This window comes from Acinonyx jubatus, chromosome A1 (genome assembly GCF_027475565.1).
Source record: "Acinonyx jubatus isolate Ajub_Pintada_27869175 chromosome A1, VMU_Ajub_asm_v1.0, whole genome shotgun sequence".
Taxonomy (NCBI): domain Eukaryota; kingdom Metazoa; phylum Chordata; class Mammalia; order Carnivora; family Felidae; genus Acinonyx; species Acinonyx jubatus.
The window spans coordinates 157,841,557-157,859,527 of NC_069380.1; the positions used below are offsets into that span (position 1 = coordinate 157,841,557).

A 17,971-nucleotide genomic window follows, 5' to 3' on the forward strand; every position below is an offset into this window, starting at 1 on the left:
GTAGACGTATATTTATACACTTAGAGATTAGCATACAAATTCCAAATAACAGAGTAAAAAATCATCAGTAGTGGCATTTTCTAGAAATGTAGTTTGTATTTCTTTTTTAATTACGCCTAATCATTGCATGATTTATGTGGAAAAACAAGTCTAAGAGTAAACATGTGCATTATGTACAGTTTGTTGATTCATAAAAAGGAAGATATCTAGACACAAAGCTTTGCAGCCTCTGTAAAAAACATGTGCTCTGTTAGAATCTCAATTGTCTGACATGGTTCAGATCCTACTCAACTCATTATGTTCACGGTCGATATTTTTCACCAGCACAATGAAGCATACCACAGTATTTGAAACCATAGCCTGTAAACATTACTGTTACACAGCCTTCTGTTCCCACAATGGTGAATCAAGATAAATGCTATGGATTTTCTTAAATGTATTCTTTCTACTTCATGCAGTAGCAGGCCAGTCAGGCAGATACACCTGTAAGCATCTATGCAACAAATCTAGAATATCTATTAGCAGCCACAATATCTATTAGCAGGTGCCAAATTAAGAGTATTCCACAAGAAACATTTTGTCCAGATGAATATAGTGGCAGCTTCCTGATCTCATAGAATTTCAGGGTGAGGGATAGCAAGTTGGCTGAAAGTGCAAATCATTTACCAAGCATGTAATTAAATAGATAGATGAAAGGTAGGTGATAGATAGATAGATAGATAGACCTTCTTATTAATCTACCAGACTTCCAATTCAATGGCACTTGGAAACCTAGTGTTTCGTGTGTATGTGTCACAGGGAAAATTGGTTTGACTCTGAATTTATTTCCTTTTGGATACACACATTTTTTTTTCTTTCACCCTACTTCTGTATGTCACTACGGTGTTACCTGTGAACCAGATCAAAGTCAAGAAATATCATATTTAGAGGAATATCATTCACACACTTCTAGCCTGGTAATTCTTTCCTAGTCAGACTGACAAAGCACTTTTCTCTTTGGAATAAATATGTTGGAATCAAATGCATTGCCAGAAAAGGGTGTTGTGCTTTGTTCTGTTTTAATTCCATTGCACATGGCTTGATTCTTGTTTGTCTTCCTGTCGGCCTCCTACACTTACCTTGGCATTTCTCCTAATCAGTGAGCAGGACTGCATAGGAATGTCAGCCTGCAAGTCAGTTTAGGTAAACCTGGCCACCTGCCTTCCTGCTAGGACTTTCTCACCAACCATCAGCTCATATTATCCACTGCCAACCAGACAGAAATAACCACAGGATTCTAAACTTGCCCTTCCTTTGGATGGGTCACTCTCCCTCTCCCCACCCCTTTCTGTTGGCTCTTTGGGATTCCTCAGTCCTATAGTATCTTGCTCCTTTGGCAGAGGAATGTTTTCCATCACTAGACCATTGAAACTATGAATAATACTATTTTTCTATCTCCTAAAAACTACATTTCCTATAAAAATAAGATTCCCAAACTCTACCCAGATTCCACAGATTCTTACTATGCAGCACATTAATGGATATAAGACATAGTTCCTACTAATAGAGAAATTGTGCATAAGTAGTAACACTGTGACACATGGCAAGTCGATTCTGAAAGGTAAAAAAGGTCCAAGTGTGATGGAGCACAGAACAAAAGGGGAGATTAATTATGAATAGGAGAATTACCACTATGGGGAGAAAAACAGCATGTGAGCTAGTTCTTTAAAAGGATGCCTGGAGAACTGAGGGGGAAGGAGTGGGGAGTAAATTAAGAAGCTTTCGATTTAGACAAAAGAGAATGGGCAAGGCAGGGAAGAGGGAATTTTCAAAATGCATTTGTGAAATAATAAAGAATTACATTTTGCCTACACAAGCTAAAGCCTCCTATAGGCCAGATGGATTGGGTCTTAAATGCTATGCTCAGAATTCTTACTTTACCCTGTAGGGCCAGTGATTCCTAAAAACCGGTCATGGGCCAGTGGTGGTTTAAGTCTAAGTTTTCACCAGACTGGGGAGAAATGAAGAAAATAAAGACAATGTGTAAGTTGGTTTTTTTTTTTTTTAATGAAACAAAATACATTCTGTTCAAAGGTCTTTCCTTTATTGTTGGATTGTATCTTTCCTACATTTGGAATCAAATGCAATTGCCTTTATGAAATGATGATAAGACTAGATGGCAGTTTGGTAGGAGGTTCTAATGCTCTTACTTGGCAAGATGAGAACTGGCAACACTATTTTGGGATCCCTAATATATTTTTATTTTATTTGGTCCATGTGATCCAAGATTTGGGGGCTACTTCCAAAGGTAATGTGGCTCCTGGGAAGGGAGATAATGTCATCAGAATTGTTCTTTAAGAACAATAATTGTGGAAGTAGTAACATTAAAAGAGAAAAGAAAGGGAAAAGAGAAAAAGGAAGGACAGAAGGCAATAAATTCTACAGCTCATGGTAGGATATAAGGAAAGTAGTTAGAAATCTATGGCAAGAAGCAATGAGGACCTAATCCAGGACATTGACATAGAGAATTGAAAGAAAGCAACAGATACAAGGGATAGACTCTACAAGACTGGCAATTGTTTAAAAGTACAAGCTAAGATTATATTTTGGGTCAAGAGGCTGAGCCACTGGGATTCCAACAGAGTGGTGGAAAAGAGCCAGCAGAGACTTGGAAGAGACTGAAGGTGTGACATGCTGGGCTGAGAAATTGGTCAAGCCTAGAGAAGTACACCTGGGAGTCATCTGCCTAAAAGTAAGAGCTGAGAAAGAATAGTTAAATACAAGATGGTGGAAGAGAGAACTCTGAGTAGAGAACACCTCTACCACTTGATTTGCTTTCATTAGTTTAGGTCATCTGTTGAGAACAACCAAGGTTGAAATTTACCTTTTCTGGATGTACTCTGATCAGTGACCTTGGATATTTGCTATCATCATTTTCTTACTGGTCAACCTCTAATACTATCATTTTGAAAAATCTCTTGTTTCTCCAGATCCTCTCTATTAGCACATTTCTCTGTTATCACAAACTTCAGGTAAGTCAGCATCACATATTGGGTGTGCTAGGAAGTTAGGAAATAGCAGTTATTGGGCCTAAGGAATTTAACTCTTTCCGTCAAACATAAGGAGGGAGAAAGAATGAAATTCGAACTAGAATGACACTTCAACATTATAAGAAATTGTGTAACAGTGGCAAAAGGAGGACACTTGAATTTTAAAGTTCTTTGGAGATATTTTTTTATCCTGGATATTAGGGTTGTGGTACACTTTATTTTCTGCATGGTAGCGATATTTAATCTTTATTGAGCATTTACTATAATCAGGCACATGACAAGCATATCCTCACTTAATCTTCAGAAAAAAACTATCAGGTGGGTGATTTTAGTGCAGTTTTTTTTTTCAAGTAGTAGGAGTAATACTGAGAGAAGAAGGGTTACTTGTCCAAAGTGACCTAGTAGAAAGTGACTGAGCTGGGATTAGAACTCATTTGTATTGGCTAGGCTTTATTCTTTGGCAAATGACAGAAAACCCAGACACAAACAGTTTAAGGAAAAAGGGAATGTATGAGTTTCTATAACTAAAACGTCCAATAGCTGGACAGGGGCTAACTGCCCAGAGGGAATGTAACAAGCAACTCACACCATGTCATCAGCCTACAGTTTCCCTGTCTTCATCCTTATTCTGATGCCTCTGTGTTGGCTCCATCCTCAAACATGCTCTCCTGTTGTTTTGTCAGAATGTCTCCAACAGATCTGGCCTCGTAGCCAGGCTTACCCAAGACCGGCAGGAAATCACTACTGTCTCTGGCCTAGCAGTCCTAGGAAAAGTCTCATGAAATCTTTTCATTGTGATTCAGTCAAAGCCTGCCCCTGAAGGAATCATGGGCATCTAAGCAAGGTTAAAGCCTTGGAGCCAAGGGTACAGTAATCCAGGATGCCATTAACAGAAGTAGGGTGCACAGCTGCTAGGTGGCATGATCTGCAAAGATCTCTGACCACTGAATTTTCTTGCTGAACAACCTGAGCTTTAACCACAATATTTTTCCACCTAAACAATGAAGATCCACAAAGAACGGAGATGAGACTTTGTATATTAAAAAGACAGTACTCGTGGAGCATCTTTCATGATAGGGGTAAAAGGCCTGCAGGAAGAACTAGATCTATTTCTGCTGTGATAACAACATAAGTGAACACACTCCTCCAAAGAGACTTCCTTTTAGGGGTCAGGAAGGAGGGGAATGGGAGTTGTACACTTGTTGCAGATTGCTCTTGAGTTGAATGAGAAAGCACAGGCCTCAATTTCTCCCTTCTAAGCCAAGTGTTTGGTCCAGAGCCCAACTCCAAATTCCTGTCCATCCAAAAGATTTTCTTCCATTTTTCCTCTAATACACTGGATTTAGTTTGAGGTAGTGAGGCATTAGTACCCTTCGCTCTATTTATCCTTTTAGAGCCTGTTGAAGATCCCACAAAAGACCCAATCTCATTTCTGTAACAAGTTCCTCCCTATGAGAAAAGGACAAAAGAGAGAAAGCTCTGGTCCTATTTATGATTGTCTCTTTCTATTTCTCTAGGAATATTAATTAACTTGCTGGTTGCCTCTTCGTCTCAAAATCCTTTTTTCCCCCTTAATTTTAACTGACTCTCTGACATATTATGGTAAGAAGAGAACAAAGGGTGTGGATGCCTGTTATTTCAAGGATATGTTGATGAAATGATTTATAATGCAATTAAATCCTAGCTCTCTGTGCTAAAAAGAGACGAAACACTCTTCTGGGCCATCCTCTAGCAGTAAAAATTCAGCTGAAAGTCTATTACTTCCTTTTCTTTAAAACTCCAACTTCCCTGCCAATATTGCCAGACAACTGAAATAGTTCATCTCTGCCCTTTATGTTGTAGTGAATGTAGAAAAGAAGAGTCTGTACTTCAATGGAGTAGGTTTTAAATGACAACTGAAAAGCCTATGTTCCTTTATAGTTTCAAACCTCATTTAACACTTTGCTTACCTTCAAAAATCCTGTAGGAATAGTGAATACATATACTTTTGCACTTAAAGGGCAAAAATGTACCTCTTAGAGTTTAAACATAAGACAAATGCTGAACCGAATCCAAAAAGAGAAGTGAGCTATGGTTTCTCTTTTTTCCAGAAGGCTGTCAGATACGGTTGCAACAGGTCAGGAAAACATTACTTTGTGGGGTCCTTTTATTCTTCTAGTCTTTACTTTTTGCCTCCCAGTTGCTTGCTTTCTTCTTTTTTTTTTTTTTTTTTTTTTTTTTAGTACTTTATTTTTAAGCAGCCTCCACACCCAATGTGAGGCTTGAACTCACAACCCCAAGATCAAGAGTCCCCCACTTGGGGTGCCTGGGTGGCTCCGTTGGTTAAATGTCAGACTCTTGGTTTTGGCTCAGGTCATGATCTCATGGTTTGTGAGTTCGAGCCCCATGTCAGGCTCTGTGCTGGCAGTGCACAGTCTGCTTAGGGTTCTCTCTCTCCCTCTCTCTTTGCCCCTACCCTGCTCATGCACTCGCTTTCTCTCTCTCTGAAAATAAATAAATCAACTTAAAAAAAAAAAAAAGAGTCTCATGCTGTATTGACTGAGCAGGCCAGGCACCCCCCCCACAATTGCTTTCTAATATTGAAAAATTAAACTCAAGTTTCTCAAACGAAAAGAAAAAGGAATTAGAGAAAATAGGCATTCCTATTCTTCACTTTCACTGTTTTACTCTCAGATAAAAGTGTTCAATAGGAGCTTGAGGCCCCAACTGGCTTCATCCAGCTCCCATCCCAAACTTCACCCCCGCTGAATTGACCAGCACTTCTCCAGGCCACACATTCTGGCTTTCCCCTGCTCTGTTGCGGTCTGTGACGCTGATGCCACAGACCTTTTACACTTGTTGAATGAATAGGTAGAACTTTAGAACAAATGGAATGTCCAGTTAGGAAAGGGCTAGATAAATCTCTAGGCAGAGTCAGCAGGCGTTAAGTGCTCCTGCAACACTGGGGCACCGGACACAGAGACAAAGAAAGCAAACGTTTCTGCCTTGATGAATCTACTCACAATTCTGATTCTCACAGAGTATCTCTGGAGGCTATTTTAATTTCGGCATGCATAGTTTTTCATGACATCTGGACAAATAAACTCTTTTATATTAGATATGGAAGGATATAACTATCTTTTTGAAGCCCCTAAGTCAGGCTCTTCAATTAGTTCCCCAAAAGCCAGTTGGCAGCTATTGTCTTGACAGTATATAGAAAGCTGCAGTCTTGCATTAATCCCAGAGACAAGTTCTGGGGAGGGAGAGTATCTGGAACAAAGTCAAACTTGGGAGCACAGAGTTCTCTGAAAGCAGTTTTCTAACTTCCTGGGTCCAATTCCCAGGGGACCCCATGTAGTAGCATCAAAAAGTCAGGATTCCTTTTTTTTTTTTTTTTGCTTCCAAAAGTAACACCTATGGCAGGGTTTCTCAAAATGGACTATGAGTCACTGGCCTCAGCATCACCCAGGGTACATATTTTTAGAAGCCTGACCCTCCAACTACTCCATCTGACTCTGAAGTTGGGGACTGAATGTCTGCAATTTTACAAAGAGCTACCACACCATACTAAAATTTAAAAAGCACCATGTGGGAATGCACATTCATTCATATATATACATGCTTGGTGTAATAATTTAAGTATAAGGAAAATATTAAAAGCATGAATTCAAAGAAGTCTGTGATACAACTGTTTAATTCTGCCAGAGGCATCTCTTATTTGGAGAAAACTCAAAGCAGAAATCATGACAATTAACCTCAGGAAGGTTATAAACCTATCAACAATTTTCCTTCCACCCATCCAAATAACCCTACTTTTTAGTTTCTATTGGCATAAATAAATAAGTCTTACATGATGTTGGCATTGTTGTCTTAAGAGGCCACATTTAAAATATATTAGTCATGAATTGCATGGCATTTAAAAAATTGTTAATAGAAGAACATAGAAAACAGAATGATGATTATATTACAAGGAAATAGAATAGAATTCTTGTATAGAGTGACTAATGTATAATAAAAGGTAATTATTTTTAGTAATTAACTATCAAGTCCAAGTCTGGAAGCAAAAATATAATTTTTGAATATCTGGCTCTCCTTGTACTGAAAATAAAATTAAAAAAAAAAATTCCCTCCCAACACAGAGACATTTTCTATATTTCCTTCAGAATCCAACCAGCAAGAATATCAATATATTTCAAAGAGCTTTATTTCAGATGCAGTTCAAAGAGAAGGCAAAATTAACAGCAGAATCCTTTATGGGAGCTAACCTTATGCGAGAATCTAATAAAGGATGCCATGTATTTGTAAGGGAAAAATGTAACCTGAAACATTTTCAGTGACAATGCACAGAGAGGAAAAAGCTAATATGGCATAAACAATCTGTATTAGGTGGATTTCACTGTGGAAATACTGAGATGTTGAGGATAAATGATGTTTGACTATGATCACCCTCCCATCTTGTGGATTTCAGGTATCCAAAATCCCCTGCAGGTAGCATGCCTACTTCTGCCCCTCCGAATACGTCTTTCTCTCACCAATAATTGCAATAATTGATTTTCCTAATATCAAATTCACTTCTTCCAAGCAAATAGAAAGACCCCAGAGCAATGAACAAATCTTTGGGATTTTTTTTTAAACCAAATCTAACAAATGCATCATATTGATAAACTCACTCAGGTGAAAATATTGATGAGTTATCTGAAACTTGTCAAAATGTGACTTGTGAAGTTCTTTCTACTAGAAAATAATCGATGCATTTCACTTGGGTCATCTAGGCGTTTATGTACATGAGATTTACTTTATGTCAAAGAGTTTACCAGCATGATAGCACAGTGTGCTTTAGTTATGGGAACAGCAACCCTGATCAAAGAATTCTTTGGCTCCTTTCATTCATTTACCGCTTAATCCTGTTGTTTAATTGTGGTGTATGTGGCAAACACTGCCTGGCGAACTGGAAGGACCCTGACTTCCCAACCTCTACTGGAGTAGACGAATGAAGAAAAAACAAATAGGAAACAGAAAAAAATAAAGAAAATAATTTCAAATTATAAAGTATTATGGAATAAAAACACAAAAGCTACAATAGAAATGAAGCTGTGAGAGGCAGGAAGGTCCTGCTTTGCAAAACACAATTTGGAAAGGCTTCCCAGAACACATGATATTTAAAATAAATATGTAATATTTTATTTAAAATAAATATGTAAATATTTAAAATATTTTATTTAAAATAAATATGTAAATAGTTTATTTAAAATAAATGTAAAGATGATAAGAAGACAGCCATGTGCAGAAAAGGGGGCAGAGGTTTCAGACTGGAGACACAGTGTGTGCAAAGAGCCTGCAGCAGGAAAGAGCTTGGCATCTTTAGAGAAGTATACAGTGCCTAATGTTTCCAAAGTATAGTGAGGAAGAGACAGACACGAGAGGAGATAGATCAAAGAAATAGTTGGGGGCCTGATTCAGAGCCTGGAAAGCCATGGTAAGGAAGTTGGAACATATTCAAACGTCATAGGGAATTATAGGACAGTTTTTTTAACAGAAGCTATTTGTCCATTTTTAAATGTTGGGATAGAGTATGAACTTCAGAAACTCTTGTACTCCAGGGCACGTGAGTGGCTCAGTTAGTTAAGCGTCTGACTTGCGCTCAGGTCAAGATCTCATGGTTTGTGAGTTTGAGCCTTACATCAGGCTCTCTACCGTCAGTACAAGGCCCACTTCAGATCTTCTGTACCCACCTGTTCCCTGTTTGCGCGCTCTCTCTCTCAAAAGTAAATAAACATTAAAAAAAACTCTTATACTCTTCCTTCAAAAAACAAGGAGGACAAAGCCTATCCTCACTGCCACATTCTCGCTCTCTTATTTATAACCCCTGTTCCCTTAGAGTGAACCTGGTCCTATCTGTCTGGAGACCCTATATATTCATATGCTTGAAGAAACATTCACTACACCCAATACCATTCCCTCACAGCCCATCTAGAAAAGTTATTTTCTCTGCTTATTTCTTCTGGGTAATAGCCACCTCTATATTTCCCCTTTATTTCTGTCATTTTTCAAAACATGATCACAATGTAATGATTGCTTGGCTTTCACTTATTTACTCTTTGTGTCCACTATGAGACTATAAACTCCATGAGGGCAGGAATCCTGGCTAATTTGGGGCAAAATTATATCTTCATTCCCCTGCAAAGTGCCTGGCAGTGTGGAGTAAATGAAAGAGTTTATGAATCTTCACTTCATCTATGAGAATGTTAACAGCAATTTGGATTATATTGAAAACTTGGGCAACTGTCAGTACTCAGTTTTGATATAAGGACAGATTTTTCATTTGCTATTAGACTACCAAAGTCCAATAGAGGCATAGAAATGGTACCTATGATTTCCACAGTAGCCTAGTCTTTCTTTCCTTTATCTACATTTCTAGACCTTTTGTCTTCCCTGATGTGGAGAGAATAGACTCTACTAAATCAACAGTCTCAAAATCTCCAAGAACCCTGTGCTAATGCAACCATGATTAGTATTTTAAAACTAATGATGTGGGATGTGGGAAAGGAATTAGAAAAAAGAAATATAAATGTTCTTATCAAAACATGGAAGACAGTGGGGAAGATATAACAAAATATATACAAATATAAATTCCCATTCTAGTCAAAAAAACAGCCCTCCTCTTCTGGATCAATATTCTCTTATCTCCCTCATCACTGAAACAACTAAGGAGGATGAGTAAGACCCCACTGCTTTCCAAAGCCTCTAACTTCTCTAGCTTTTAGGATATAATAAGAAAAACAGACACAGTTAATGCCCAACTATCACTTCACAATTTTCAATCAATCATTAATTATTATTGATCTTTGTCTATGAGAATAATGAAAATTTCATAGATTTTGTTTTTTCACCCAACTAATTTATATTTTAATTATCTTTTTAATGAACAAGTGAAATGAACATGCATTTTTTTTGCCTATAAGCCAGATAAAATATCCCCAATAAGTATTAGAAATACATACTGTCTGGTCATACAAGACAGTTCTTGCACATAATCAGTATTCAGTAAATATGATGTAATAAATAAGGAAATGGTTTAACATTTTACAAGATAAAACTAAGAGTCTAAATATTTTCAGGTAAGCCAGATATACATGTATGTTGCTAATTATTCTGCTAATCAGTAGGACTTGTTCCACACGTGATTCATCACAAATTGGAGTATATGGGTATGCTTACTCCAGCAAATATTTTTTGAAATTCTTTGTTAATTTTCAGAACAATAATTCTGTACCATGTTGACCAAAGTTACAAAAACAGTTGACACACACAAATAAAATAAACTAAGTCTATCTACATATAGTGAAGCAGCATTTTCTATAGTACGCTCTAAAAAAGGTGAGCCATTTCATACTTCGATAGATCTGTGCAGAAAGTATAATGAGAAAAACTTACCAAAATCCCTTCAAGTTACCATCTTTCCAGGAAACTAAACTGATTTAAGTACACTTGTCTTTGCAGTTTTCAGTGCTCTCCTTTCTTGGAACTTTCACTCATGGGAGATGTTCAAAATTATGTTTTATTTCAGAATTTATCACTGCTGTGAATTAAAATATCAGGGAGAAACAAACAGGCCAAGGTGCATAGGTGTTAACAAGTTGTTGCTCAGGCTCAGCACCAGATAGATGACTGGCAGTAATTAGCTGCAGTTCACAATTCTGAGATATAAAAATTGCCTCAAAGGATTAGGTGAAGCTTGACATGGAAGGACTTCTTAAAATTACATGGAACAGAGGGCCTGCGAGAAAGCTTTCCTTTGTAATGTAACAGGAAAAACCTGAGAGTAAGATATTGGAAGTATTTTAGCTAGTTGATAATACTTTGATCTGGGCAATATTAACTGCTAATATGTTTATGAGGAAAAAAGCTTCCTAAGGACTTTGTTTTATCGGATAAAATGACATTTGAAAAGCTGAGTCAAAGCTCAAGGGAAAAGAAAAGTAAACTTCAGAATGCTGTTGTATTTTCTCCTAAAATAGGTGGGCATACCCAGTCATGAACCATGAACTATATTGTCATTCAAGTTACTTTTTTTTCAGGATGTTTATCTTGAAATATTCTCAAGCTTACATAAAAGCTGCAAATAATCACTAAGAACTTTTCCGGAGCCATCGAAGAGTAAGATACTCCAGTGGATAGTGCCCACTAGGAAAGACATTTTTCCGCTAGATAATCACAATATAACCACCAAACTTGGGAAATTACATGGATATACCACTGCCATCTCATCCTCATAACCTATTCATGTTTTTCCAATTGTCTCAATATCTTAGATATTTAAAAAATCACACATCATATTTACTTATTTCAATGTCTTTCAGTCTGGAACCATTCCTCAGTCTCACTTTGGGCTTCATGATCTTCACGGCTTTGAAGATTATGGGCCAGTTATTTTACCAAAAGTCCCTTCACTGGAAATTTTTGAAGATTTCTCATCATGATTACATTAGATTATGCATCTTTGGCAGGATATCACAAAAATGAGGCTGTAACTCCTTTTTCCTTTGAAATTAGTAATTAATATTGTGAGGAACTTCTTTTAAGCTATGTGAAAATCACATTTCTCATCATATTTTCAATGTATTCATTTATTTATGTATGCATTCTAATTATTATCTGTGTTGATGTTCAATTTATCCCAAATTTAGTGAATGTCAACCTCTTTTAGCTGCATTCTCCATCCTCTGATATGCCCGTCATTCTTTGAGCATGTCCTTAGTTTATGGCATAACATCCATGTCCAACATCATCTGTTATTCCCCCCCACCCCATTCAAGACCTGAAATTAATGATTTCTACCTTTCATGTCATTCCTTTAAATAAATGGTATTTAGAAATCAAGGTCTGGACATTAGATGTGCCCACTGTCCATTAGGGACTTGCTGCTCCCAAATCCACTTTGTGGACAAATCTAGGGAATACGTGCATGCGTGCATGAATGTGCATTCACTTACAGTGATGTTTATTTCCATATCTGTCTACATACTGAATCCCATGCATTAAATGTTTTTTTTCACACCTATTCCAATCGAACGCCATTCTAGTTTCTTCCCATTTTGTATTTGTAACTACCTCCTCTGGCAGCAAGAAACTTGGTTTGTGTTAACCTTAACATACATATTCGTTTGATCAATTGCCCCATAATTAACCAGTTGCTCATCACCACTGTGGTCTCCTCCCTGTCATGGGAGTTCTCACCCCTTTTGGGCTTCACGACCTGCTCTGAGCTGCCACCTCATATAGACATCCTCCCACTTGTGGTCAGCCTCAACCATGGTGTGAAGCTCATCCGTGCACCGTGCATACATGTCCTCCCCACCAGGCTCAGGCTCTGATCCCATACACACAAAATATTTCATGGTATATGAATCCTTTTTCCAAGGAAATGTCATCACCATATTAGGATAAGTAAAAGAATCTTCATGATGATCAGGAGATATTTTGTGGACAATTTACCCCAATTTTTTCTGTCTGTGAAGCATTTATTAGCAAACCTAGACCAATTTGTCCCTATGGACATTTGTGGCGAAGAGAAAATGATGCAGGGAAAGAGAGAAAAAAAGAAGGATAGGGGATGAAAACAATGGTGGACACTAACGTTGTCATGAAGTCAAATTAAACTTTAATAGTGAAAGCTATATTAATTCATAACTTCCCAGTGGCCCTTCACTAAAAGATCCAAGGAACAAATGATGTTTTCTCAACTCTTTTTTATTCATGACAAATAGAAAAATCTTTTCTGATTTTGGAAAACCTAGTTTTCATTAATCACTTTTAAGTATTTTTAAAGCATGAGAAGGAATTGGTTGTGTTTTTGTTTCTGTTTTTGTTTTTTCACTAAACAGAGTTGACTGTTCTGGATAATCTCTCTCAGCACATACTACAGTCCTGCCAGAGATGTGGTCTCCTTGTAATGTTTCCTACCTTTGAGCTAGCTCTGAGTCTATTTTTCTCCATATAACCTCTCCTCAGCCCCTGTAAAATAAAGAAATACAGTAATAAGGCGCATACAAAACCCTTTGATTTGCTGAATCCTGTTTCTGAAATTTAGTACTTTGTCATGCATACCACTGAGATTTTTTCGCCATTTGAAAGTGTAAAACTGAAGTAATTTATTTGGTAACTTAAATGATTAAACAGCCTCTGCAGGTAAATCAACTTTTGTCAAATAATAGAAAATAACTTCATGTTTTTAATCTTGGAGTTATTTTCCCCAGAATATATGTCTCCTCTGTGTCTCTCATCTTCCAAATCTAATCTGTTCCTTAGGTCCAGGTCAATGTGTGTTTTAAATATCTCTTGAATATGTCCCATCCTATCTATCCTGGCTTAACTTGGGCTGTGTTTGGAAGTTTTCTGACTTTCGAAAAAGCAAAAATAGTTATCAATCCCCTTTCCTCTGACTTGCTACAGTAAGAATGGAAATAGTAGAGAGCTCTAATTGAATGGACAGACATACAGAGCTATAGAACTATGACATAAAGAGGGAAGCTCTTTTCTGGGTAATAAGAAACTTGAGGCAGATATTTATAAATTATGTTGGGGGCTAGTAACACCCTGGAAATATAGCTGATAAAACTGTTCTTAGCAAAATCAAATTTATGTGATCTCAAGTTCTAGAACTTCTATAAAGGACATCAATATAAATAAGCAGTCATTTCAGAGAGCACCAACCTGGAACCTTCAAAATAGCCAAAAAACAGTGTTTAAAACCAACTGTATAAAAAATTAGAGCAGAGGAGAGACATTTTCCTTGATCATACCTAGGTTAAGCTTTTGCCAATTCTCTAGCAAAATAAACTAAAAATTAATACTAGCTTCATATGTACTATATGTGTATATATGTCACATGTATTATATACATACATGTACTATATATAGTTGGATTATACAATAAACTTCATATATTTCTCATTCCACAATATTTTAATTACTTTTAATTAATCTGTTGCATTCATAAATTACGTATAATAAAGTCATTTTAGTAACTGTTTTAGGTAGATGATTAGACCAAGTAGACCTCACATGGAAATTATGGGAAAAATTCTGGGGCCCAGAACGAACAGACAAGATAAGCTGGTTTCTTACTGAAGTAGGCACCACACACTCTCTGTGAAGAATTCATTCAAATATCTGTGCCTCTGCACATACTATACCTTATGCCAGGAAAATTTTACCTACTCATAAAGGCCACATTCAAAAGTCATATCATCTTTCACTCCTTCCTAAACAACCCAGTCTAGTTTCCTTTTTTTTTACTCTCCTCTCCTCCCATTGCCCTCTGTACATTTCTCTATAGTACACAGAGAAATGGTCTGTGGTCACAATGTACTATAAATATTCATTTAGTAGGTAAGATAGGGAGGATTTTGAGAAATTTTATGGATATTATTAGCTATTAGGTATTAGAGTAAGTAAACTTGACTCTATATTTCCTTCTGGTAAGTAAGACTTTCTCCTCAAAAAATCATCTCTTCCATGTCAAGAGTGGTTAGGTTTTTAGAAGAGATGCAATCCACAGAACGTATGGAATTTGCCCTAAAAAACAGATGGGCAGAATGTAAAACTAACAGCAAAGTAGAGTATAACCTAAATCTATGAACATTTTTTAAAGAATACGCCCCTAATAAGCTCTTTAGTTAAAAAGGAAATTGTATTAGCTTATGTACTTTCATAGTCTCTCTGCACCCTCTCTTACTGCAGCCGTACCTGTGGTAATCTGTGTCACAGAAGCTTTGAGTATAGTTATGTATAAGCACTTGGGAGCACCCTGACCTTGGGTCATGAACTATTCATTTCTCTTCCTGCCCCGGGACTTCTCTATATTTTGGCACAGGACACACATGGGGACCTCTTCTATACTTGGGTATGTTCGTTCTTGAAGTGCAAGGGACTTAAGACCCATAGAACTACCCTTGGACTATTGAAGATTGGGAGCTAATAGGTGAGCATATCCCCATTTTATCTCCAGGTGGGCAATTCTAAGACGTATTTCAAAATACCCCTCCAAAGTTCCCATGAGATTGAGCCTTTTGCCTGTCTTGATGATGCAACCTGATCTTGACATTTCTTTCTTCCCTATTCATTCCCACTGCCCCACACACCTGATACCTACAGTCACATTCCCAAACTATTTTGTCTCAGGCACCACTTTCAAGGAAATCCAGACTAAAATGTAAATCAAAACTGCAATTAGCATCTATTTAGAAATGAACATAAATAAGAACACTATATATCAAAAATGGTAGGAGATGGACAAAAAAGAACTCAGAAGAAAATCTGTAGGCTTAAGTACATATGCGAGGTAACAATAGAGAATGAAAATAAATTAAGCTTTTATTTCAAAAAGCTAGAGAAGGGGGACGCCTGGGTGGCTCAGTCAGTTGAGCGTCTGATTTCGGCTGAGGTCATGATCTCGCGGTTTGTGGGTTTGAGCCCCAAGTCGGGCTCTGTGCTGACAGCTCAGAGCCTGGAGCCTGCTTCAGATTCTGTGTCTCCTTCTCTCTCTGTCCATCCCCTGCTGTGCTCTGTCTCTCTCTGTCTCTCAAAAATAAGCAAAATAAATGTAAAAAAAAATGTTTTTAAAGCTACAGAAGGAACAACCAAGTAAACCCAAAGAAAGTGCCAAAAAAGAGATTTAATAAAGATCAAATCAAAAATTAATGAAAAAGAAAACGTAAGTGTAGACATAACCAAAATAGTCTTAAATTAGTAGCAAAAATCAGGAATCTAAAGCTAGCCCTTTGAAAAGACCAATAACCTAAAGAAGCTTCTGACAAGTGTAATTAAGTCTAATCAAGCTCATTTAATGATTAAAGCTAAGAACTAAATGGATTTCCAATGTTTTTAATACATTCACTCTCCTAGAAAAAGAAGCAAAGGTATACCTGTCCCCATTACCCACCTAGGCTCAAAAGAATACTGGTATTGAAAAGACGTGTATGTTACTTATGCTTTTGTCATATCCTAAGCCTGAAAAAGTAAAAAATACCTGAACACTTATTTGGAATCCTATATTTCATCTTCATGTCAAATACATCTGTGAAAATTGTTTCCTGGAAAAAATCCATTTTTTGAGTTTTAAGGTTAAGTGATAAATTATCTTTCTCTCTTCCCTTAGTAAAATGAAATGTTTTTCTCTATTTCAGCAAATGGCACTGAATATCGACAAGTGGGGCAAAGACCCAATTACTATCTCTTGACCATGTTCCTACCAGGTGAAGGACAAAATGAACAACAAACGAAACAAACAGAACAAAAACAAATGACATTCAATCAAATAGTACTTTCTCATTCTCACTGAAATATCAAAATTCAAGTAATTCAACAGTATATAGGAAAACATCATTTTGAATTTATCAGTTAATATTTAGTGGGCACTCATTTGGCACTGTGGTAAATTCTATAGATGCATGTATAGTAAAAGCTTTAAATTAAGAAAGACCTAGAATTAAAATATGGCTCCCACTTGCTGTGGGTGACACTGGGCAAGTCAACTAATTTCTCATGGTCTCAATTTCCTCATTATAAAATAACAATAATAATAATAAAGAATTATACTTTCTATATAGATAATACCTATAGGTACTGGAAAAAAATACAGAAGACAACTACTTGAAGGCTTTAGGGATTTTGGAGAAAAGTTGAAATTTTAAGTAAATAACCAGCATGTAGTAAGTTTCTGATTTTTATTGCTATCCATAAAAAATCCAAAGGAATCAGCAAAACAACTAATAGAACTAGCAAGTGAATTTTTCAAAGCCATAAGATATAAGGTTAATATACAAAAATCAATTATATCAGCAGACAATTAAGATATAAGATTAAAATATTTCTATTTACAACATCAAAAAAATATTTAAGAATAAATATTATAAAAAATTGTAAAAAAGTTAACAAATGGTGGTTTAATAAATATAACCCAAGACCTCTACACTAAAAAGTATAAAATATTTCTGGGAGAAATTAAAACCTAAATAAATTTAAAATTACATGAATTCATGGATTAAAAGACTCGATATTGTTAAGATATCAGTTCTCCCTTAGTCCGATCTACAGATTCTATGCCATCCTGATCAGAAATCCCAGGAGGCTCTTTGTAGAAATGGTCAAGTTGTTTTTAAAATTTGTATGGAAATACAAAGAATCTAAAGTAGCTGGTCATTTTTTTTAAAAAGGATAACTCAAAGGATAACTCCAACTCCATTGGAAGACTCATTTTACCAGATTTCAGTGCTTTCTATAAAACTACAATAATCAAGACACAGTGGTATTGGTGAATGAGTAGACCTATAAATCAGTGGAACAGAAGAGGACTCAGAAATACACTCATGATCAATTGATTTTGACAAGGGTACCAGGGCAATTCAACAACAAAGAAACTCTTTTCAACAAACTGGTACTGGAACAACTGGGTATCTATGTGGGAAAAAATAGACATCACACCCTACCAAAAATTAACCATAAATGAATCATGGACTTCAATGTCAAACTAAAAAGTATCAAACTTCTAGAAGAAGCCAAAGAGAAAAGTCTTTGTAACTTGAAAGTATGCAAAGATATGTTAAATACCCCGCACAAATAATTGATAAAAAATTGATAAATTATACTTCATCAAAATTAAACATTTTTGCTCTCCGAAAATCACTGTTAAACCAAAATTCAAGGCAGAGACTGAAAGAAAATATTTACAATACATTTGCATGATAAAGGATTTATATCCAGAACATATAAGGAACACCTATAACTCTATGTAAGAAGACAGATGGCCCAATAAAAACTGATCAAAAGTCAAACAGTGGGGGGAAAAAATGGCCATCGACAAGTGAATGGATAAACAAAACACAACATTTGTACACATCAATAACTAATTGATTGACTAATTAACTCCTGTTACACACAACTGTATGTATAAATCGCAAAAT

General features: G+C 36.4%; 1 long non-coding RNA gene across 4 annotated transcripts in view; it reads left to right on the plus strand.

The window, feature by feature from the left end:
* LOC113593339 (uncharacterized) overlaps positions 1–17,971 on the plus strand; it is a 308,036-nt gene that overhangs the window by 243,752 nt on the left and 46,313 nt on the right. For 3 of the 4 annotated variants that reach the window (XR_008299829.1, XR_008299827.1, XR_008299830.1), the window contains one exon: positions 1,928–2,022. The exons of the other annotated variant lie outside the window; for it this stretch is intronic. This is a non-coding gene — a long non-coding RNA (uncharacterized LOC113593339). The remainder of the gene's footprint in view (positions 1–1,927; positions 2,023–17,971) is intronic. 4 annotated transcript variants of the gene reach the window in all.